The sequence below is a fragment of the Dermacentor andersoni genome, chromosome 3 (assembly GCF_023375885.2).
Source record: "Dermacentor andersoni chromosome 3, qqDerAnde1_hic_scaffold, whole genome shotgun sequence".
NCBI lineage: Eukaryota > Metazoa > Arthropoda > Arachnida > Ixodida > Ixodidae > Dermacentor > Dermacentor andersoni.
The window spans coordinates 13,759,615-13,781,399 of NC_092816.1; the positions used below are offsets into that span (position 1 = coordinate 13,759,615).

The 21,785-nt window shown below is 46.1% G+C and overlaps 1 protein-coding gene across 1 annotated transcript in view; it reads right to left on the reverse strand.

The window, feature by feature from the left end:
* The window catches only part of LOC126520906 (uncharacterized), a 91,101-nt gene that overhangs the window by 48,411 nt on the left and 20,905 nt on the right, over nucleotides 1-21,785 (reverse strand). Inside the window, exon 2 of the transcript XR_011893270.1 lies at nucleotides 20,866-21,156. The gene's annotated coding sequence lies outside the window, so the exon portion shown is untranslated. The remainder of the gene's footprint in view (nucleotides 1-20,865; nucleotides 21,157-21,785) is intronic.

Here is a 21,785-nt window from a genome sequence, read left to right on the forward strand (position 1 = left end):
CCGCCGAAAAGCCCGTAGACATCTTCTGTTATCCTGGTGAAGAAAAAGGGCGCAGCCCTACGTTTCTGCGTCGATTATCGTCGACTGAACAAGATCACAAAGAAAGACGTATACCCCTTTCCACGGGTAGACGACGCATTGGATCGGCTCTGCAACGCTAAATACTTCTCGTCGATGGACCTCAAGTCTGGCTACTGGCAAATAGAAGTCGACGAGAGAGATTGCGAAAAGACTGCCTTCATCACGCCAGACGGCCTCTACGAGTTCAAGGTCATGCCATTCGGACTGTGCTTGGCGCCTGCAACGTTCCAGCGCGTCATTGACACGGTGTTAGCAGTATTGAAGTGGCAGACCTGTCTTGTTTACATGGATGAAGTCGTCGTCTTCGCCGGAAATTTCGACTATCACCTTAGGCGGCTTGTGACAGTACTAGAGGCCATCAAATCATAAGGGCTCACTCTTAAGCCAGAAAAGTGCCGCTACGCTTACGATGAGCTTCTGTTCCTAGGCCACGTCATCAGCAAATCCGGAGTACGCCCCGACCTGCAGAAAACAGCTGCCATCGCAAAGTTCCCGCAGCCCATCGACAAGGCAGTGCGTGATTCCTTAGCATGTGCGCCTACTACAGGCGCTTTGTCAAGGACTTTTCACGCAATACTGAGCCGCTAACGCATCTAACCAAATCTGATGTCAAGTTCAAATGGCAAACGCCGCAGGCCGACGCATTTCAAGAACTAAAACGACGCATGCAGTCACCGCCGGTATTTGCACATTTCGACGAAGACGCCGATACCGAAATCCACACTGACGATAGTAGCCTAGGCCTCGGTGCCGTCCTAGTCCAGAAGAAAAACTGACATGAACGGGTGATATCTTATGCTAGCCGGTCGCTGTCAAAAGCGGAAGGCAATTATTCTACGACTGAAAAGGAATGCCTCGCCATCATTTGGGCTACAGCAAAATTCCACCCTTACCTATATGGCATGCCATTCAAAGTCGTCAGTGACCATCACGCGTTGTGTTGGCTAGCTAACTTAAAGGACCCTTCAGGACGGCTGGCGAGGTGGAGCCTCAGACTGCAAGAATATGACGTCACGGTAATCTACAAGTCCGGACGAAAACACTCAGACGCCGACTCCCTATCACGCGCCCTCACCGATCCCCCACCGGAAGACAACGAGGATGACGACGCCTTCCTCGGAATAATAAGCGCAGAAGACTTCACTAAACAGCAACGAGCAGACCCGGAGCTAAAAGGCCTCGTCGAGTATTTGGAAGGGAACACCGACGTAGTACCTAGGGCATTTAAGCGCGGGTTGTTTTCGTTCACGCTACGAAACAACCTGCTCGTGAAGAACTTCTCACCAGTCCGCGCCAGCTGCCTTCTTGTTGTACCGTCAGCGCTGCGTCCAGAAGTACTGCACGCCCTACACGACGATCCAACCACTGGGCACCTCGGATTCTCCCGGACGCTGTCGAGGATACAGGAAAGGTATTACTGGCTGTGTCTGACCGCCGACGTCGCCCGTTACGTCTGGACATGCCGAGACTGTCAGCGACGCAAGACACCACCGACAAGGCCAGCAGGATTACTACAGCTGACCGAACCTCCTCGCCGACCTTTCCAGCAGATCGGGAGAAATTTGTTGGGGCTGTTTCCGACGTCAACATCCGGGAAGAAGTGGATCGTCCGTGCGACGGACTATCTCACCCGCTTCGCTGAAACTAAAGTTCTATACCGAAAGGCAGCGCAGCCGAAGTGGCGAAATTTTTCGTCGAGAACATCCTGCTGCGACATGGTGCTCCAGAAGTCGTCATCACCGACAGAGGAACAGCGTTTACAGCAAAGCTCACCCAAGCCATTCTGCAGCACAGCCATACAAGCCACAGGAGGACAACTGCCTACCACCCGCAGACGAATGGTCTCGCGGAGCGCCTGAATAAGACCCTCGTCGACATGCTAGCAATGTACGTCGACGTCGAGCACAAGACGTGGGAAAGCGGTCCTGCCGTACATAACCTTTGCTTACAACACGACGGTGCAAGAAACAACGCAGATCACGCCGTTTAAGCTGGTTTACGGCAGGAACCCGACGACGACGCTCGACGCCATGCTGCCGCACGTCACCGACGAAGAGAATCTTGACGTCGCGACCTTTCTCCAGCGCGCCGAAGAAGCCCGACAACTCGCCCGCCTACGGATCAAGAACCAGCAGCGTACCGACAGCCGACACTACAACCTCCGACGACGCTTCGTCGAGTACCAGCCCGGTGACCGTGTTTGGGTTTGGAACCCTATACGCCGACGAGGACTGAGCGAGAAGCTTTTGCGTCGCTATTTCGGACCGTACAAGATCATCCGACGTATTGGCGCACTGGACTGAGGTGGTGCCAGACGGCATTTCGCTATCACAGTGGAGCCGCTCACGACCTGAAATAGTCCACGTTGTGCGACTCAAGCCGTACTACCAGCGTTAATGAACTTTGGGACTTCGCGTAACTGACCTTTGGGCTTTGTTTCTTTTCGTTGTTTTGTTACTTTTGTTTAATAAGTGTCCTTTTGTGTTTGATGTGATAACTTTATTTGGAATCCGGCGATTGGGGGGCCCGGGCCTGGGGCCGCCTAGATGGCCACTGGGAGCTGCTGCTCCCGTGCGGCTTCCTTGGCTCGCTGGACGGCCCAAAGTTGGTCTTGGAGTTCTGAGCTGAGCAGCACAGCCGACCGCCGCGCTCGTAGATTTTGTGGGGGGACTGCCATTTTATTTTGGTTTATTTCACATTCCCACAACATGTGTTGAAGGGTGGCTCTAACAGCTAGACTTGCATAGTTTGCACATATCACTCTCGTATATATCGGGGTAGAAAGTTTTTAGTCGCACGGGACTCGTATAAGTTTCCGTTTGTAGTTGCCTCCAAGTAACGGACTCAGCTCTGTTCAGTTTAGTGTGAGGCGGTGGTAATACTCGCCTCCGATTTTGATACAATTTGGTAATATCGCTAAATCTTGTTAATATGTCTTTTTCTCTCCAGATTTCCTCCTCCGCGTTCTCCTGACCGATGGAAGTCACTCTTTGCTCAGCTCGGCGAGTAAGACCTCGAGCTTCGCGGTGTGCTACCTCGTTGAGGTTTACTGCGGGTATGTCTGGAGTCGTATGCGCTGGGAACCAGAGCAATTGCCTGCCGTTCTTCTCGGCATTGGAGAAGTTTGCTTCATTGACTCTGATGATGTGCCATGCCTCAGGAGAGATCCTACCTTTTGCATAATTTCTAATGGCCGCTTGAGAATCGCTAATGATGTACTGAGCATTCGTGGAGACCAATGCTAGTGCAATGGCTACCTCCTCTGCTGTCTCGGAATGTTTGGTATTAACTGATACGCTTGTAAGGGATTTTTGGGTGGTGTGATCTACGATTACTGCTACATAGCTATTTCTGTCTGGGTATTCAGCCGCGTCTACGAAGGTTGCTCTGTCGTCTGACCCAAAGCTTCGGATAATTTTCTCTGCTCTACTCTTGCATCTGCCGTCGTTGTAACCTGGATGCATGTTCTTGGGTATATTTGGTACTTGGAGCTTGTCACGAATTTCTCTCGCTATCGTCTTCTTTTCCCCGTATAGATTGTGGTAATTCATTCCTAGTTTGCTTAGTATATGCCGTCCCGTTTTGGTTTTGTTTAGTCGCTCTGCTTGAGATGTTTGTTGTGCTTCTATGAGTTCGTCTAGTTTGTTGTGGAGTCCTAACTTTAGCAAGAGATCCGTGCTCGTACTGATGGGAATCCCTAGTGCTAGTTTGTATGCTTATTTTATCAGGTTGTTAATTTTACGCTTTTCAGCTGCAAACCAATTGTGGAAGGCTGCTTTGTATGTGATATCTGACTGATTACGAATGATTGTATCAGCCGTATGATACTTTCTTCCTTCATACCTTGGTGCTTGTTAGTAATTCGTTCGATTAATCTCATGGTGTTTGTTACCTTTGTGTATAACTTCTTTATGGTTTCCCTATTTGTGCCTTTGTTCTCGATTACCAGATCCAGCACCTTGAGCTGGTTGACTATTGGGATATTCCGCCCGTTCTTGGTGTGTAGCTTGATTTCCTCATGAGCCTTGTTTCTGTCGTATCCTTTGGGAGGCCTGCCTCTAAGTGTGGGGCGTTACAATAGAAGTTCAGATTTCTCTGCAGAGCATGTGAGGCCTATTCCTATGAGGTGTTCCTCTACTGTGTTAATTGCAGTCTGGAGTCGTTGTTCTATTGATCCGTCGCTGCCATCACACGTCCAGATAGTAATATCGTCCGCGTAGATTGTGTGATTCAGGGACTCTGTGTGATTTAATTTTTCGGGGAGTCTCATCAAGACGAGATTAAACAGCATCGGCGAGATGACAGCGCCTTGCGGCGTGCCGGCCCCCGCTATGTCGATCTCGGGCGACTTGAGCCCTCCGACGGAGATGGCTGCTTTCCTATCTGATAGGAAGCTCTTGATGTAGTTATACGTCCGTTATGGTCCAATTATTGTCCAATATGGTTGCGTGGTTGGCATTATCGAAAGCTTTTTTTTAAAATCAAGGCCCAAGATGGCCCTTGTAGAGCGCGTTTTGTAATCGATAATCTGATGCTTAAGCTGGAGCATCGCATCTTGTGTAGAAAGATTTTTGCGAAATCCTATCATTGTATCTGGGTATATGTTATTATCCTCTAAGAAGTTATCTACTCTGTTTAAAATTACATGTTCCATTAATTTTCCGACGCAGGATGTTAGGGAGATTGGTCTGAGGTTTTCGATCTCAAGCTTCTCACCAGGTTTTGGAATGAGCGTTATCGTCGCTTTCTTCCATTGAGCTGGCACTTCTCCCTTTACCCAACACTCGTTTATCTATACTGTTAGTTTGGCTATCGATTCATCATCGAGGTTTCTGAGGGTCTTGTTGGTTATACCGTCCGGGCCTGGGGCGGATTTGGTGTTTAACTTTTGTAGGGCCGCGCGGATTTCTGCCTCCGTAAGTTCCTCGTCTAATTTTGCGTTTGTATTCCCGTTGCAGCTAGGATAGCTAGGATGTGTTTCGCTCTCTTATATTTGTAGCATCGGGACGATGCTTTTTAAGAGGGGGTAATGACACGTGTACTTCTTTATCTTTATCGGGCGACCACTTCTCACCACCTAACAAATGTTATCGTACAGTGCAGGACGCGCCTGCATGTAAAATCAGTTTCTGGAATGTTATCGATGGTTCCATCCACTGTCTTTCACCGCAGCTTGTGTAATCTGATTGCATGTATGCGCAACGCGAATAGTGTAGAACTTTGTGGAAGACACGCGTGTCCCAGCGGTTACTCTGGAACATTCGACGACTGATCTATAAAAGCCGACGCGCTTGACCCGCTGATCAGATTTTCGACGATCGCCGACCGTGTTCGCCGCTACTGTTGTGCTATAAGTGTAGCCTGTTATTGTGGGCACAGGTTCGCCCAATAAAAGTTAGTTTTGTCTTTCACAGTATTGCTACTGTGTTCTTCAACGCAACCACCACGTGACAATATCATTAATGAATATAATAAACAAAAGCGGCCCCACTATGCTGCCTTGGGGAACTCCGTATTTAACAGGTTGCATAGAAGACAGAGCTCTGCTTATCGATACACAATGATGTCTGTTTGCTAAGTAGTTTTGAATTAGATTGAGGGCAGCACCACGAACTCCATAACACTGCAGCTTTCCTATTAATGTTTTATGGATAATTTTATCAAAGGCCTCGGACGTATCTAAAGATATGCCGAATGTGAATTTTTTGCTTCAATATTTTTAAGAATCGATTCTTTTTGAAACAGTAAAGCACTTTCTGTTAAAAAGCCTGATCTAAATCCATATTGCGATTTTCTTATGCTGGAATGTTTGTCAAAAAAGTTTGACAGTCTAAGATGAATAATTTTTCAAGTCCTTTGGAGAATAGGGGAAGGATTGAAATAGGTCTATAATTACCGAGAATGTGTTTATCTTCACTTTTGTATATTATCGTCACCTTAGCATTCTTCATATTCTGAGGGAAAATGCCAGTTCGTAAGGAAAGGTTGTAAATATGTGTCACACACGGACTAAGAAGATCAATAATATATTTAATCGGCTCCCTTTTTAGACCATTAATATCCTCGCTCTTACTCATATTAAAGTTTTTAAATACTCCTAATACTTCATTTTCGTCAGTTGGACAAAGCAATATTGATTCCTTGAGCGGCACGGGTGAGTAATCAAAGGCGCTATCGTGATGTGAGCTCTCAGATACAGATGTAAAGTACTCATTGAATTTGTCGGCTAACTCCTTGCGTTTGATAACTTCATTGTCAACTACAAGTTATTCAAAACTATTTCTTACTCCACCTGGAAATATGATGAAGTGTAATTTATTCCACATTTGTTTGATATCTGTTACGCCCTCTAACATGTTATAATAGTAGTTTCGTTTTGCTTGCCGTTGTAACTTAATGATCAAAAGGATAGACAGTTGGGCGAGTTGGTACGGTAACATGATCTTGGTTTCTAGCGCGAAGTGAACACGGACACAGAAAGGAGCAGACATAATAAATATTTAGTTGAGAGTTGGCGCTCGTCCTGTCTGCTCCTGTGTCCGTGTTCACTTCACGCTAGAAGCCAAGATCATGTTACCGTACCAACTCGCCCAACTGTCTATCCTTTTGCATTACATTTCTTGTACACAGGGCTCTTTTCAATGTGAACGCTTTAACCTTTCTAGTGAAGCCAATGTTGCCTCTTTGATTGCACTAACACTTTGCATAGCCAGAACTGTGGCATGGTACAGTAGAACCGGCATTTGCCCTCCGGATATTCAAGCAATCTTTGGAAGCATGAAACCTTCAACAGGACACTCCCGAAGGATGGCCCGGATTCTGAACTCGGAACTTTGGCGGCAGGTCCGTTTCTTCAGGGACAGGCTACTGGTTTTGCGCGGGAGAGCCCCATCTGCGGAAGGCCAAAGACGATGTTTTCGAGAATGGATTAGGATCGCAGAGCAGGCCACGGAATTCCTATGGGCCCATGCTCGTCTTTCGTTACCGAAGAAGGATAAGACTATGCGGGACCAAGGAAAAGTGCTTATGCTCGGCGGTCAACAACTCCCAGCTAACATCGAAAGCACTCTGCACAAGGGACCAAAGTTTGCCTGTGACCCTGATTTGTCTCCTCCGGAAAAGGTCGGCTTGTCTAGATCCATTTCTCGTTGGGTCACTGAAGACTTTCGACCAAGGTGTGTGACTGAGTGCGTTGATGTGATCGCGAGGACTGTACCTCAGCCCAGTAAGTCAGACAACCTAACTGGTGTGTCGCGTTTTTTCGTCAAGCATGAGCTTAGGTTGGTTGCTGCGGGCAAAGAAGGTTTCTTTGTTGTTGTTCCTGAAGAATTGTACGCACAAAAAGCTAAAACCGCTATTGACAAAAATTTTGTTCCAAAAATTACCAATTTAAAGAAAGTGAAGAAAACTGCAATTGATTTGCTTGAGAAATTTTGTCTGGAGCGCCTCGCGTTGGGAATTAAACATTCCAAGGGTCTGCACCTCGACATATTTTTTAGTGCTAAGACACATAAGCCGGAAGTTCCTTTTCGAGCCATTATTTCTGAAAAAGGAACGTAGCAGTGCACTGTCTCAACTTTTTTTGCATAATGTACTGTCTTCCGTTGGTCTTAATGACCCCTTCCTGATAAGACATTCGGAAGAAATTGTAGCCTTCCTAACAGAAAATAATCCAGGTAAATGCTCGGCGATCAGTGTTGATGTAAAAGACCTTTTTTATTCGCTTCCGCAATCGGAACTACTGTGTAGTGTTAAAGAAGCAGCGACGCTCAACAATGATGAGTTCCGGTTTACTCAGGACTGTGGGATGCCCGTGGAATCTTCTTTAGAACTTTTGTTGTTTTACATAGGGAATACCGTTGTAAAATGGGGTAGTTCTATGTATGTACAAAAATCGGGAGTTTGTATTGGTTCAAAAGTTGCGCCAGTTTTGAGTGATATTTATCTAAGTCGTGTCAATAGAAAACTACAAAACAATCTTCAGGAATTGGCGGTGCATGCGTTTGGATACTTAGACGACTACCTGGTGTTTTGTTCTCGCGATAACTACACCAAGAAAGCTACGGATATTTTAAAAGTTTTTAGGGAATGTGGTGGGGACCTAGGTTTCACGCTAGAGCTTATCCAGGGCCACAAATTAGTTTTTAGATCTGTGCTTAACGTTCCAGGATGAGCATGTCTGTTGGCATTATTCGCCTAGGGCCAAGAAGCCACTGCTAGAATTTTCTTCTCGTCATTCTAAACTTGTTAAACAGGGGATAGCTTGTTCATCTCTTAGGTCTGCCATTACTAAGTCATGTCTGCACAATATGCAACAAAGTTTTTCACAACAGATAGAAAGGCTTGGAAAGGCTAGCTATCCCGTGCATTTATTATCACTAACCTGCGAAAAACATTTAAAATGGTTAAAAAGCCCCGATAAGAAACAAGAAATACAGAAAAAAGAAACAGTTTGCTGTAGTACTCTACATACATAGATTATCCCATGGTTTAAGGAATGTGACCAATAGGTATGACGTCAGTACCGTTTTCTCGGCCCCACGCAAGTTGTCTAACATGTGCTCTATGATAAATAAGACACTTGAACAGGAAGGCAAAAAAAGAAAAGATGATTGCGAAGTTAAACATGTGTCCCCTTTAGTGCCTTGCAACACGGGTGTAGTTTATCAGATTCCACTCGAGTGCGGGAAAGCTTACATTGGACAGAGCGGCAGTTGCATTAACATTAGACTAAAAGAACACACACATTCACTAAACAACCCTAATGCATCACATTTAGCGGCACATTGTTTCGATTGTGGTTGCAAACCTTTCTTTGAAGACACAAAAATTCTTTCCAAACACAGATGCCAAACCACGTGGGAAATTATCGAGGCATTCCACATAAAAAGATTAGGAGACACTTGCGTCAGCCATGCTTCGTTGTCTCTGTTAGATTGCGAATTTCAGTACCTTCGCAATACGTGCACTAATCTGAAGTAATCATTTTTTGTTCTTTGACTTCTATACCCCCTGATATGTTTAACCGATTTTTTTTTACCTTGTCATGTTCTTATGCTACGGTTTTTGCAATCGCCTATATATATGTTCTTCGTTTTAATAAAAATTTAGCTGAGAGTTAGCGCTCGTCCTGTCTGCTCCTTTCTGTGTCCGTGTTCACTTCGCGCTAGAAGCCAAGATCATGTTAATGATCAAATTCCTACATTTTCTAAACATCCTCAAAGCATCTTGATTTCGGTTAACTAGGAATGCATGAAATAGCCTATCCTTTTCCTTCGTTTCTATGATCTCTGTAGTCATCTAGCTTTGGTTTTTTAAAAACCTGAAGTGGGAAATGTATTGAACTGGGGTGGAACTAGGAAATGTTTATTATAAGCTTAACTGATCGTGCGGATAAAATAGTCGTAAGCTAAATCAGCACAGGAGAAAGAGAATAAGTCATCCCATCGCGTTTGCTCAATTTCATCACGAAAGCGCGAAAGAGAGATTACATTTATAGCTCTGTAATATATACCAGAAGTAGCCTGTCAGGGTGTGCAGCGGGATTGGTGTACAATAAAATATATAGGTAGGTGATCACTGATAGCGGTACATATAGTGCCAGAAAGTACGGAATCAAAGGGAAAGTTTGTTATGAACAGGTCTATTAATGTTGCACTCGAGTCAGTAATACGAGTAGGAGTGACAATAACATTCGGTAAAAAGTGGAAATCAAGAAGTGCCGAAAGATACTTTTGCTTATTTGTGCTTGCTAACACATCATTATTCAAGTCACCTCCCAACACGAGTCTATATCCATTGTCATTAACAAAGGAAATTATTGTCACGTAGTAGTGACGGTGAAGAAGGCAACAAAACTGTGATTAAAGAAACTAGCGTTTTATTGGGTGAACTTGTGCCCTCAAAAGCAGGCTACACTCAAAGAACGATAGCGGCGAACACAGTCGGCCATCGTCGAAAATCTGATCAGTGGGTCAAGCGCGTCGACTTTTATACATCAGTCGTCGAATGTTCCAGATTAATCCCTGGGACCCGCGTGTCTTCCACAAAGTTCTACACTATTCGCATCGCGCATACATGCAATCAGATAACACAAGGTTCGGTGACAGACATTAGATAGAGCCATCGATAACATTCCAGAAACTTCCGATACATGCAGGCGCGTCCTGCGTTGTGCGATAACAGTTGTTAGGCGGTGAAACATGGTCGCCCGATAAAGATAAGCAAGCACACGTGTCAATATGTTATCTAAAAACCGTATAATATTGTTTATGCTGCCATCGGGTGGTCTGTATACTTCAACACACAGTTTTCTACTTTAAGACATACAATTTCAATATCATGCGTGCATTGAGACCACTCGTTAAGCCATTCGTATCTCATCTCATGTTTCACATAAATACAATCGCCACCTCCTGTCCTTATTTTTTTATTTAAATAAGCTGGATTATAACCTACGATATTAATAACGTCCGAGTCATTACGGTTCAGTTCATGAAGAAGTTGTAGCAGCCCATCACTCCCGCCGTCCGTCGCTCTTTTTATGCCCTGCGTGGTCATTGTTCAGTCCCTTCCCTCAATCCGACGTCAGGAGACCGATGACATCAGGTACCACCAATCCGGAGGTCTGTTGCCCTTTCCCTCCGAAGGGAGCTTTGTCGGAAACGCACGCACATCCCTGGGCACCAACACTCCGCTTGTCCACTGACACCGCTTGTCCACTGACTCCGTCCCCGGCGTGGACGTGCCAGTTTGGGGCGGCTGACAGGGGATGGACCGTATCCTTCCTAATTGCCCAAACCTCTCCTGACCGAGGCAATCCCGTGCTGACCATAAATCATTCGTTTGAGAACCATTTTGACGGGGCCGTCGGCCGGTCCCCCATAATCGTGCTAGCCGTGACCGGAAGTTGTCGCTGGGTGAACGGTCGATCACAACAACACCGTGCAGCCACTGAGCCACCGCGGCTGGTTCCAATCACCTGGGTGCAGATATTCCAACTGGCTCAGCTGAGAGCTCCAGGTACCTGCAAACATATTTGTTTATTATTGGGTACATAATACTAAGGCATGCGTGACTTCAGGATCAACGCAAGTTGAAGTTGAACGTAGAAGTTACGTAGCGTATAGTTAGAGGTGGTGAGCAAGCATACAGAATTGAAATATAACCCAGTTGAGCTGCATAGTTAACTGTTTTTGCTTGGGCAGTCATACTGTATCCAAGACGTGTACCAGTCACGTACATATTTTTAAGATATCTCTAAATTTAGCTGTACTAGCTGTATATTTGACAGCGCTAAAGAAAAGCACAGGCGACATGTGCTTGCTCCACGCGAACCGTGGCTACACGAGTTGCGTGGAGCAGGCCGGGTCGGCCGCCGCCAGCGTTCGCATAACTAACTCCAGACGGGCAGCCGCATAGTTAACGAACGCTGGAGGCGGCCGACCCGGCCTGCTGCATGCAACTCGTGTAGCCACGATTCGCGTGGAGCAAGCACGCGTCGCCTGTGCTTTTTAGTGTTGTCAAATATACAGCTATTACAGTTAAATTTAGATATGTATTAGAGGTGTGCGTGCGCGTGTGTGCGTGCGCGTGTGTGCGTGCGCGTGTGTGCGTGCGCGTGTGCGTGTGTGCGTGCGCGTGTGCGTGTGCGCGTGTGCGTGTGCGTGTGCGCGTGTGATAGATCGAAGCAAGCTTCGTGGACGCAGCTGCATACTGAGACAGCAAGGCTTTTGCGGTTTCCGTCGTGGACACGCTGGTCAAAGTCATCAACTGTGCTTTCGTCCGGACGACGAACCCCAAGGTGGCCGAGCAAGTGGCCATTGCACTCGCCATGCAAGACGGTCGGAGAGAAAGGGTGTATAGCGATTCGAAAGTGGCCGTCAGGGCATTCCAGAAAGGCCGGGTAGCCCGACAGGTAATTCAAATTCTGAAAGGCCCCAAACACAGCGACACCTCCATACAATCCATCCTTTGGTTCCCTGCCCACGTCGGGGCGATTGAGGGGGTTCCTCTGAACCTCAGCGAGTCTGCCCACGAGGCTGCGCGTGGCTTTACCGACCGCGCCGCCCTCGGATTGGGCGACTCTCTCCCCGGACACAGAGACGCTCCTATCACGCACAATGAACTTACTAAATTCGTTTACTTAGAGAGAAAAGTTTTCCCCCTCGCCTCACTCCAAACTAAGCAGGCCGCAGGTGGTCACGCTCAGACTCTTGCAAACGAACTCCTACCCAAATCCGGCGTCTCTTAACAGCATATATCCCGATATTTATCCGAATTGTTCTTGCGCGGCCTGTGGTGAGGTTGCAACTTTGCCTCATATGCTCTGGGAGTGCGGCTCGCTGAGCCCGAAGTTCACCAAGGAAGAGTGGGACGCGCTCCTGCGAAGTCCCGTCTCTGAGGACCAAACCCTGGCCGTCCAGCGCGCCCGCGATTGGGCCGGCAGACTATACCTGTCACTTCCGTCGTGGGATTAGCCAGGTGCGCTTTTTATAGCGTTTTGCTGGACCCATTAAAAGTTTATTTACTCACTCACTGCTCAGGTGGTAGAGTTGTCTCATAACACTCCTCTTCCCAGCGGGACGCTGCCGCAGTGTATGCACATATATGTGCATTCTGGGGAAAGGGGTGTGCGTTATAACCCGGCGCAACCGGCCGTTCTTGTGCAACATGCGCAAGCGCGAGGCAGTCGTCAAAAGTTCGATGTACGCCCGATATACCGCTGCTGTATCTGCAGAGTCGTTTGCAACGAGCTGCGGTACGCCAGCGCCGACCTTGGTGGGCCACTTTCCTCGGTCAGCTGGGCGGCGGCCATGCGGGCAGACGACCCACGCGTGGCCGGCGGCTGCGAGAAGGCGTCGGGCGCGGAAGGACGAAGCGTGTTTGAGGGGGGGGGGGGGGGGGGGGGGGTAATGCCCAGCTAGATTCTAAAACCGTTCGAGTGGTGGGGTGATTACAGGGTGCGACCGATCGCGCCGGGTGGGAAAACACTGCTACCGACGACGTCAAAGAGTCTGCAGAGCTTCCGTGACGGCGCAACGGCCTGCGTGTTTTACGGGCACTTTCTACGTCAGCTGAATCGATGGCCAAGTGCGTTTGACCAAGTGGGTTCGCGAGTTCTTGTTTATGTGTTTTCAGGTTTCAGCTGTTTGCGTGATTCGACTGCGCGGTTGACCGTGAACGAGTATGGGCGTCCTTCTCTTCTCGAGCTGTACTTTCAGTTCCACTTAATTTGGCTGCTGAAACTGCTTTTAGGCGTGCGCGCCAAGCTCGAGCGTCATACAGTGTGAATTCCACCCCGAAGCTGTCTTGGGATCACGTTGCGATGCGCGAATTGCATCCGTTCACAGCGTCGAGTCGCGGAATTTCCATTCTGCGTTCAGTGCGTCAAATATTATACGATCCTTCTGAATGTGGCTCTGGTTGAGGAAAGCGCTGGAGACCATTGCCTGGTGATTGTCACAGCGGCGCAATCAATTGGCAAAGGCGTCATGATTACAAGGAAATTTACGCATTCAGATATTCAGTCATAGTTTGTGCAGGCTCTCGAACCTTCCGTGTGGATTCGCCAGTAGCTGCAGCACGTTCTTCAAAACGCAGTGTACTGTACTGCTGTCGTTGTCGTACATGTATTCTAACTTGCTTTCTGGTGTTGTCCTAATGGGCATGTACAGGAGCAGGGTCGATTAGCTGTCCATGCATGACCTCCACCTCCTGTATTTAGTCACACACTGTCTACACTGCGTTCCGCTTTTTCTTCAACTGGGCGAGCGAAGAAGCCGTATTCCCAGCTGAAGGTCGTCTGTACACGCGCTGTCTATAGGTTTCTCATATACCTGAAAAAACCCCTATCATATCGCTACTGATGCGTGCCTGTTATCATCGGCTGTTCATGTTCAACGTGCTGTATTTCCTTCTGTATTGTCAACACCAACATTCTCTACCCACGGGGCTATATATGTACGGACCGCAATAAACCAGAGCGATTGTGCTCTGATCTTGTGCCGCCCGTCGTTCTGGTCGCCACTCGATACATGGTGTCAGAAGATGCGAACCCACGCCCAAATGGTGTTTATAATTGCATATGACATCTATTTATGCCTTAGGAATATATGTATTTCTTTCTCTTCTTTATTTATTTATTTATTTATTTATTTATTTATTTATTTATTTATTTATGCTGCTCGGTGATTGCGCGTGCATTGCGGCCGCAGTGTCTGCTTTAATTCTACGATGTTATTGTCCGGTTCCCTTCGGAGAACAAATATTTTTCTCGTTCCTCAAGCAGCATATGTCTCTATTGTGTTTTTTGCGCATGTATTTTTTTATCAGTAGGTCTTGTGAAACGCATACGGAAAAACATATGTAAGCTTCCTGCTTGCCCCTTCAAACAAATAAAACACATCTGCCCCATCCGGCGCCCTGTACTCAGATGTACGGGAAGTATTCTTATAGAAAAAAAATGCAGTGCAACATTCCAATTAGGTTTCCGTCTTCCTCGCGTAACAGAATTCGGAGTAAGTGGTACGGGTTGTTTTATTGCGGTCATACCTCAAGCGCCGAAAACAGCTATATATATATATAATATATATGCTGATCTTCGGCCCATAAGCCATGTGAAACTTTTGTCCTGTCCATGCTTAACAACAAAAATAATTTTAAGAAAGAGGCGCGGTAACCTAACTAGTGGCTACACAGTGTATGTGGCGTTGCGGTGCTAAACTCGAGCTCACGGGATCAAACCAGGTGGCAGAATTGGGTGGGAACGAAATTGAAAAAGATTCGTGTACTTCTGTTTGGGTGCACGTTAAGGATCCCCAGGTGGTAAAAACCGAACAGGGTGTCGCATAATCATATAGTCAGACATAAAACGCCAGAATTTATTTAAATCAAAAAAGAAGGAAGAAGCAGGTAGCCGTGTCCTTCGGCTTTTTTCTCGGGGTGTAAACGAAAGAAATTATTCTCGAGTTTGATTTCTGGGAAAGCATGTTACGCTTACCTTACATTTCGTACCTAAATGTAATGCCGTTCCCAGATGTACGTCCGCTCAACTAAGCAGCTTCTCTATTATAATCGGCTGCTTTCAATTATCCGGTGCACTATCCTAAGGACAATAATGAAGCAATTAAATGAGCGACATGCATCACATACACGCAAAGATATTTGTAGATCTGCTGTGTTCGTTGAAGAAGGTAAGTGTGGTACCACATTGAGCACCCAGTTTTAATGGGTTGCAGACGTTGATACTGTCAAAAAATGTTTTCCTTGCCTGAATAAAGTTAGCAGATTTACAGGCTGACCCAAAACGGAGTGTTTATATTGAATGACAGCTAGGAACTTGTTCAGCATAACCGAGCGTGCGTTAATTCTCTCAGAAAGTGGTGCGCCTCTGCGCAAGAGCCACGACTCTGTAGCAGCATGCGCAATCATTCGGAATAAGTGTCCTCACTCGCATTGGCCCGGCCCTCACCTTCGAGACTTCAAAAGTGCTGTTATGCGTCACATTCGAACAGAAACGGCCGTTCGATTATTTTTAATAGTGAATTCTGAAGTCTAATACGACGCGGATAGCAAATACCATTCGATTAGACTATATGTTTCATTTCGTCTGGTGGCACATTGACGGAGATCGCCAGACAAGCCACGGAGATTACATTGATAAAGACTTCCCGGTCTCGCCGATTCTGAGTGCAATATATTTCCCCCAACACTGTTGTTCATATTGTCACGTGCCTTCAAAGAGGACTCGCGACGTTTAGTGAGGACAGCTGGCTCCCGAGAAACACGGCGGTGGGACCTCCATGGCTGTCGTGCGGCGACCATTATCTAGTACACTCTAGTCTCGGCGGAACACCAGGAACACCGTAGGTTGGGGCTCGCGGAGGCCTGCGCGTGTCAGGGCTACGACAAGAGCCAGGGCTGTATAAGATAGGTTGTCAGCGACATCGGACAGCCAATTTTTTATGCGAACACCCCCTAGCACGCTTCGGCTTCCGCGGTACCAATCCACGGGCGGCCCTGCTTGCACCTTTGATCCCGCCGCTACCTCTTGGGTGTCACCTCGGGTGCTCTCCCGAGGCCTCCGTTTGCCGCTTACTAGTGCCCTCATGGAGCAGTGCTTGTAAAAAATCCAATCTATCTTCGCGACACAAGAAAGCGACCCGCGACTTGTACAACACCAGTGAGAACCTTGTCCCTTCGGCCACAGCGATCACCAAATGTGGCCTCCGTGCCCTCTGCCTCACCGCGCGGGCAGCCAGCGGCGGAGCATAAACAAACTCGACCGCACTCCGCAATGCCGCATGTCTAGGGGACAAACGCATACAACACGCGCTAAAGAACGTCCTCCGTAGTGCCTAGGCAGTCATATATTCCTATGAGATATTCAAGGGGCACAAGCCCCCCCAGATTTTTTCTCTCGCGCACAAACGGCTGGCGATCCCTCAAATGAACGTCTCTTCTATGGCGCATGCTTTGCGGTGAGGCGCGCGACGACGAAAAATACTACGGGATATATAATTATGCTTGCAGATCTCGTTGTACGAGCAGAGAGAACAAATATTTTTCTTGTTCTTCCAGCAGTATGTATCCTTCGTGTGTATTTTTGCGCGTATAGTTTTTCATCAGTAGGTCTTGCGAAGCGTAGACTGAAAACGTCCTGCTTGCAGCTTCAAACAGATAAAACATATCGGCCCCATCCGGCGCCCTGTACTCAGATTTATTTATTTATTTATTTATTTATTTATTTATTTATTTATTTATTTATACACATACCTCACAGGCTCCAACTGGAGTATTGCATGAGGGGGGTAAGAGAAACAACATGTCGAAAACAGGAGCAAGAAACATAGCTAACAACAAATCAAACAATTGAAAAAAAAAGAAAATTGAATCGAAGGACGCCGAACAACATCAAGCAAACTAAGAACAAGAACAACACTCTGGACGATCAGAAACGCGCATGGCTCATCGAATTCTTGCAAAGAACTGCTAATGCATGTATATTTATAAACTGCTTGCAAGGATAGAGAATGACAGTCAAGTCACATGGTACAAATGAAACGTGTGCGCATAACTACGGAATCATTTTTTTAAATGTTTCTCTAAACGTGTCCAGATTATTAATTTCAACAATGTGGCTTGGAAGATCGTTCCAAGCTGCTATTGCCAGAGGTAATGCAGATTTGTTAAATGCATTTGTGCGGCCGAAAACACGTGTGAAACTGTGTGCGTTATATAAGCGGCGAGACGTGCGAAATGGGCGGGAAAGGGGTAATGTAGTTGCGTGTTGACTGAGTGATTTTGTGCGGTAAGCAAAGCAGAGCTATCGTCCTTCTAGATTCAAGAGATGGGAGTGATAGTGATTTCTTTATAGTAGTGACGCTAGAATGCCTACTGTAATCTTTCACGATGAAACGCGCGGCACGGTTTTTAACAGATTCGAGAGAATTTATTAAATATTCCTGATGTGGCGACCAGATGGCGGAAGCGAATTCGAGCTGAGGACGAACAAAGGTTCTGTACGCTATTTCACGAGTGGCTGAAGGGGCTTCACAAAGGTTTCGTTTTAGGTAGCCAAGTGTGCTAGATGCTTTTGCTGTAACATGTTTTATATGCGCCTTCCACGATAAGTTTGTTGTAATATGAATACCGAGATATTTGTACAAGGGGGTGACAGTGACAGCACTGTTGTTAAGCGAGTAAGTGTAAAGAGAGTCAGTTTTCTTTCGGCTGACAGTCATTAATTTGCATTTTTCTGTATTTAGTGACATTTGCCATAGCTTGCACCAGCTTGTAATCTTATCTAGATCTTTTTGAAGAGCGATGTGATCGTCGGGTGTCTTAATTTGGCGATAAACTACGCAATCGTCAGCAAATAATCTGATTGGTGATGTTATGTTCGATGGCAAATCATTTATGTAGATGAGAAACAATAGCGGACCCAGCACGCTACCTTGAGGTACACCAGATGACACATCGGCCAAGGAAGAAGAATGATTGTCAGTAAACGTATGCTCTTTGCGGGATGTGAGGAAGTTCCTTATCCACGACATTGTAAGGCTGTCTAAATGTAATCATGATAATTTGGCTATTAATCTAGAGTGGGGAACGCGATCAAAGGCTTTGGCAAAGTCAATAAAGATACTATCAATCTGGAAACCATTGTCTATGTATGTGAATAGCTCGTTAGTGAATTCAATTTGTTGAGTCTCACAGGAAAGTCCTTTCCTAAAACCGTGTTGCTTCGGATAGAAGAAATTGTTAGCTTCTAAGTGCTGCACAATATTAGATGCTATCACATGCTCTAGTAATTTACATGGAATGCCTGTTAATGATATGGGTCGGTAATTACTTATCTTACTTTTATCGCCTGACTTAAAGATGGGAATGATTTTCCCGATTTTCCAGTCACATGGTAGTTCCCCTGTGGATAAAGATTGCTCAAAAATACGTGATAGAATGGGGGCTGTATATGTGGACGTATGCTTTAAAATTTTATTATTTATACCATCAACGCCGGCTGAGGTAGACACCTTTAGTTCTTTAATTAGGGATGAGATGCCGGCGGCATCAATCTTTATTGGTGCCATATACCTGTAGTTCACGTCTGCAATTGCGGGAATGGTAGAGTAATCCTCGCGTGTAAACATCGAGATAAAAAATATTAAAAGCAACTGAGGATTCTTCTGAAATAGGTGCTCCGGTATTGTCTTGGAGTGAAATTCGGCTCGAGTCTTTTCGAGGGGAAATCACTGCCCAGAATTTTTTAGGGTTATTTTGCATCATGGATTGGAGGTCATGTGAAAAGAATTTGTGCTTAGCGCTACGAATGTTACAGCAATAATCTTTTTCGGACTCTTTATGTCTTAACCACGCCACTGCGGTTCCTTGACGCTTAGCGATTCTGAACAGGCGTTTCTTTTTATTTTTTAGTGAGCGTAGCGCCCTGTGATACCATGGTTTCGAACTATTTACCCGGAAGTGAATTAGTGGAATATGAGCATGTGTAAGCTGCATTAGTGTTTCCTTAAAGAGCTTCCAGTTTTCCTCAACAGGTCGGGAAACAAAATTACGTATGAACGAGCTGTAGAAATTCTCTAAACCTATGTTGATGGCAGTGAAATCAGCCTTCTTGTAATTAAATATGCGCTTAGGTGTCGTAGGGCGTTTGTATACGGGGAGTTCTATTGTGAGGTTAACGAGTAGATGATCACTAAAACCAGGCATCAAAGAAACCGATGCAACTGTTTCAGGGATGGATGTGAGAACGAGGTCAAGAACATTATTGCCACGAGTGCGTTTCTGAATCATTCGCACTAGAGAAAAGTCTAGTGCAAGCGCTACGAAATCGTTGGAGCGTTGGCAGGGTGACGTTAGGTTAGCCCAGTCAATTTCTGAGTAATTCAAATCACCAAATAAAAATATGTTACCTTTAGGAAATTTCTTGGTAATTTCGCAAAGATCTTCATACAAATATGACGTGAACGTTTCTGTACTGTCTGGTGGTCGATAACATATTCCAAATACGTTCTTTGAATGCGAAGATGGAATGCAGACCCAGGTTATTTCAAGTTGGCTTGAAATTTCAAGTGGAAAGGCAGTAATGTGTCTTTTTACGGCTATCAATACCCCGCCGCCCCTTCTTCCGTCCCTGTCTTTACGATAGATGCTGTAGTCAACTGATGGTTGTAGGACTTCGTCATCAGTGATATCGGAGTGGAGCCATGTTTCTGTGACTAGTAGAATATCACAATTGCTGTTTTCTAGATGCGAGCAAACTTCGACACGTTTTGGGAGTAAACTGCGCATATTCGTGAAAGATATCGAAATCTGCGCTACATCATCATGGACACTTGGATTACGAGGTGGATAACTATCAGATGAGACTGCCGGCCTTCGAAACTGCTATCTAGATGATTGAATAACACTGTCAGTGTCAGCGCAGTACGTGAACACGGTATTCTCTATGCGCAGTTTATCGACGGCTAGTTTAAACGGCACATTTTTGTACTTCGCAAATTCTATTAACTTTCTTCTGGCTACTCGTGTTTGCAATGAAAAGTCTTCGCGCACAGCAAAATTTGTATTTTTGAACTTATAACCTTTTTCTATTACTCTTTGCTTATCCTTGAAGAAGGTGAATTTAGTAATGATCGGTCTACATTTACCCACTTGATATTTGCCAAGACGATGCGCACGGTCGATTTGCGAAGATTCGATTGTAACGCCAAGCTCTTTTGAACAAATATCAATGACTCTGCCTTCTGACGCTGACCATGTTTCATTGGAATCGTCGGGGATGCCAAAAAAGAGGAGATTACATCGCCTTAGCCGATTTTCCGTATCATCGCATCTTGATTCAATAGACTTAATTTGCTCAGATATTGAATTAATAGCTTCAGGCGAGCGGAGTGGCAATGCACTTTGGGTTTTTTTCAGCGATGACGTACCAACCTCCAGAACACGTATTCTTGAAGATAGCTGTTGTAGTTCCTCGTTGACAGATGCTTGCCAGTGCTTAAGTGCGTGTAAATCACTGCGCATATCTGCCTGCCCGCTTTCAATCCTTGTTACGGTTTCCAAAACAGTTGTTAACATTTCTTCGGTAGAAGGTTCTGGATTTGTCTCGACATCGCCAGATAGAAGCAGAGTCATTATTTTAACGCACATTGCTACACAGTTGCTACAACGCTTAAACAAATTAGAGAGCTCAGTGGGGCACAACACCAAGAATAGGCAACGGTTGCTACTCCGAACGGAAAAACAATCAAGGTATCTAACCTGAAACATTATTAAGGGTGAGTGCGCCATTCCTGCAGCGGTGTTGTGCCCCAGTGAAGTGCTCGCCGAGGAATCCTTATGTAGTCTGAGGCCACGACTGATAGCGGAAGCGGTAGATGTAGGTACAGGTTGCCAGCTTTCGTGGGATGTCCGGCCAAAAAGCACTGGTGGCGTCCAATAGTTGAAAAGGTCCGGGGGAAGTCAGCTTGTTGATGCATCCGCAGTGCATGCAGTAGCAGTCATTGAAGCTGCCGGGCACGCAGCCACGGGCACAATCGTCAGCACGGCCACCTGAAACATTATGCCCCCTCAGCGCCCCTCAGCAGAAGTTCCAATAGCGGCTGCTTTTTATTGTTTCACTAATAACTCGGCGACCAGAAGTATGCTGTTGCTCTTTCATTAATGCACATGCTTTCTTTTTTTGCAAGCAGCGAGCACCAAAAACGTAAAAGTATACTCGAGACCCCCTTTACGTAAGTGGCGCCACCGTCATAGTTCCAACATGGTTCCAACCACGACCTACTGGAACTCCAGACCTGCACAGATATCCGGTTTCTATGGGAGCCACTTGCGCCCCCTCTCGTTCAACCGTTGGCCGTTGGTAGCGCTTTTATTACCTGTTCGTAAATAAACATAAACATGCATTACATGCATAAACATCTAAATAAACATGCAGGGCGGCAGAAGAAAGGAAAAGTGGGCAGAGATTGAGGAGCAGTTAAATAGAGAACAAATAGGGGTGTATGCGGTTACAGAAACGCACCTTAGACACTCAGAAGAGCCGCCAGTTATTGTGAATTATGTTTGGGAAGGGTGTAACAGAACTAAGTCAGAAAGAAAGGGAGGGGAGTCGGAATGCTCATCAATCAGGGAGCCAAATGGAAAAGAGTAAATTCAAAATGTCAAGAGCATCTCAGGTT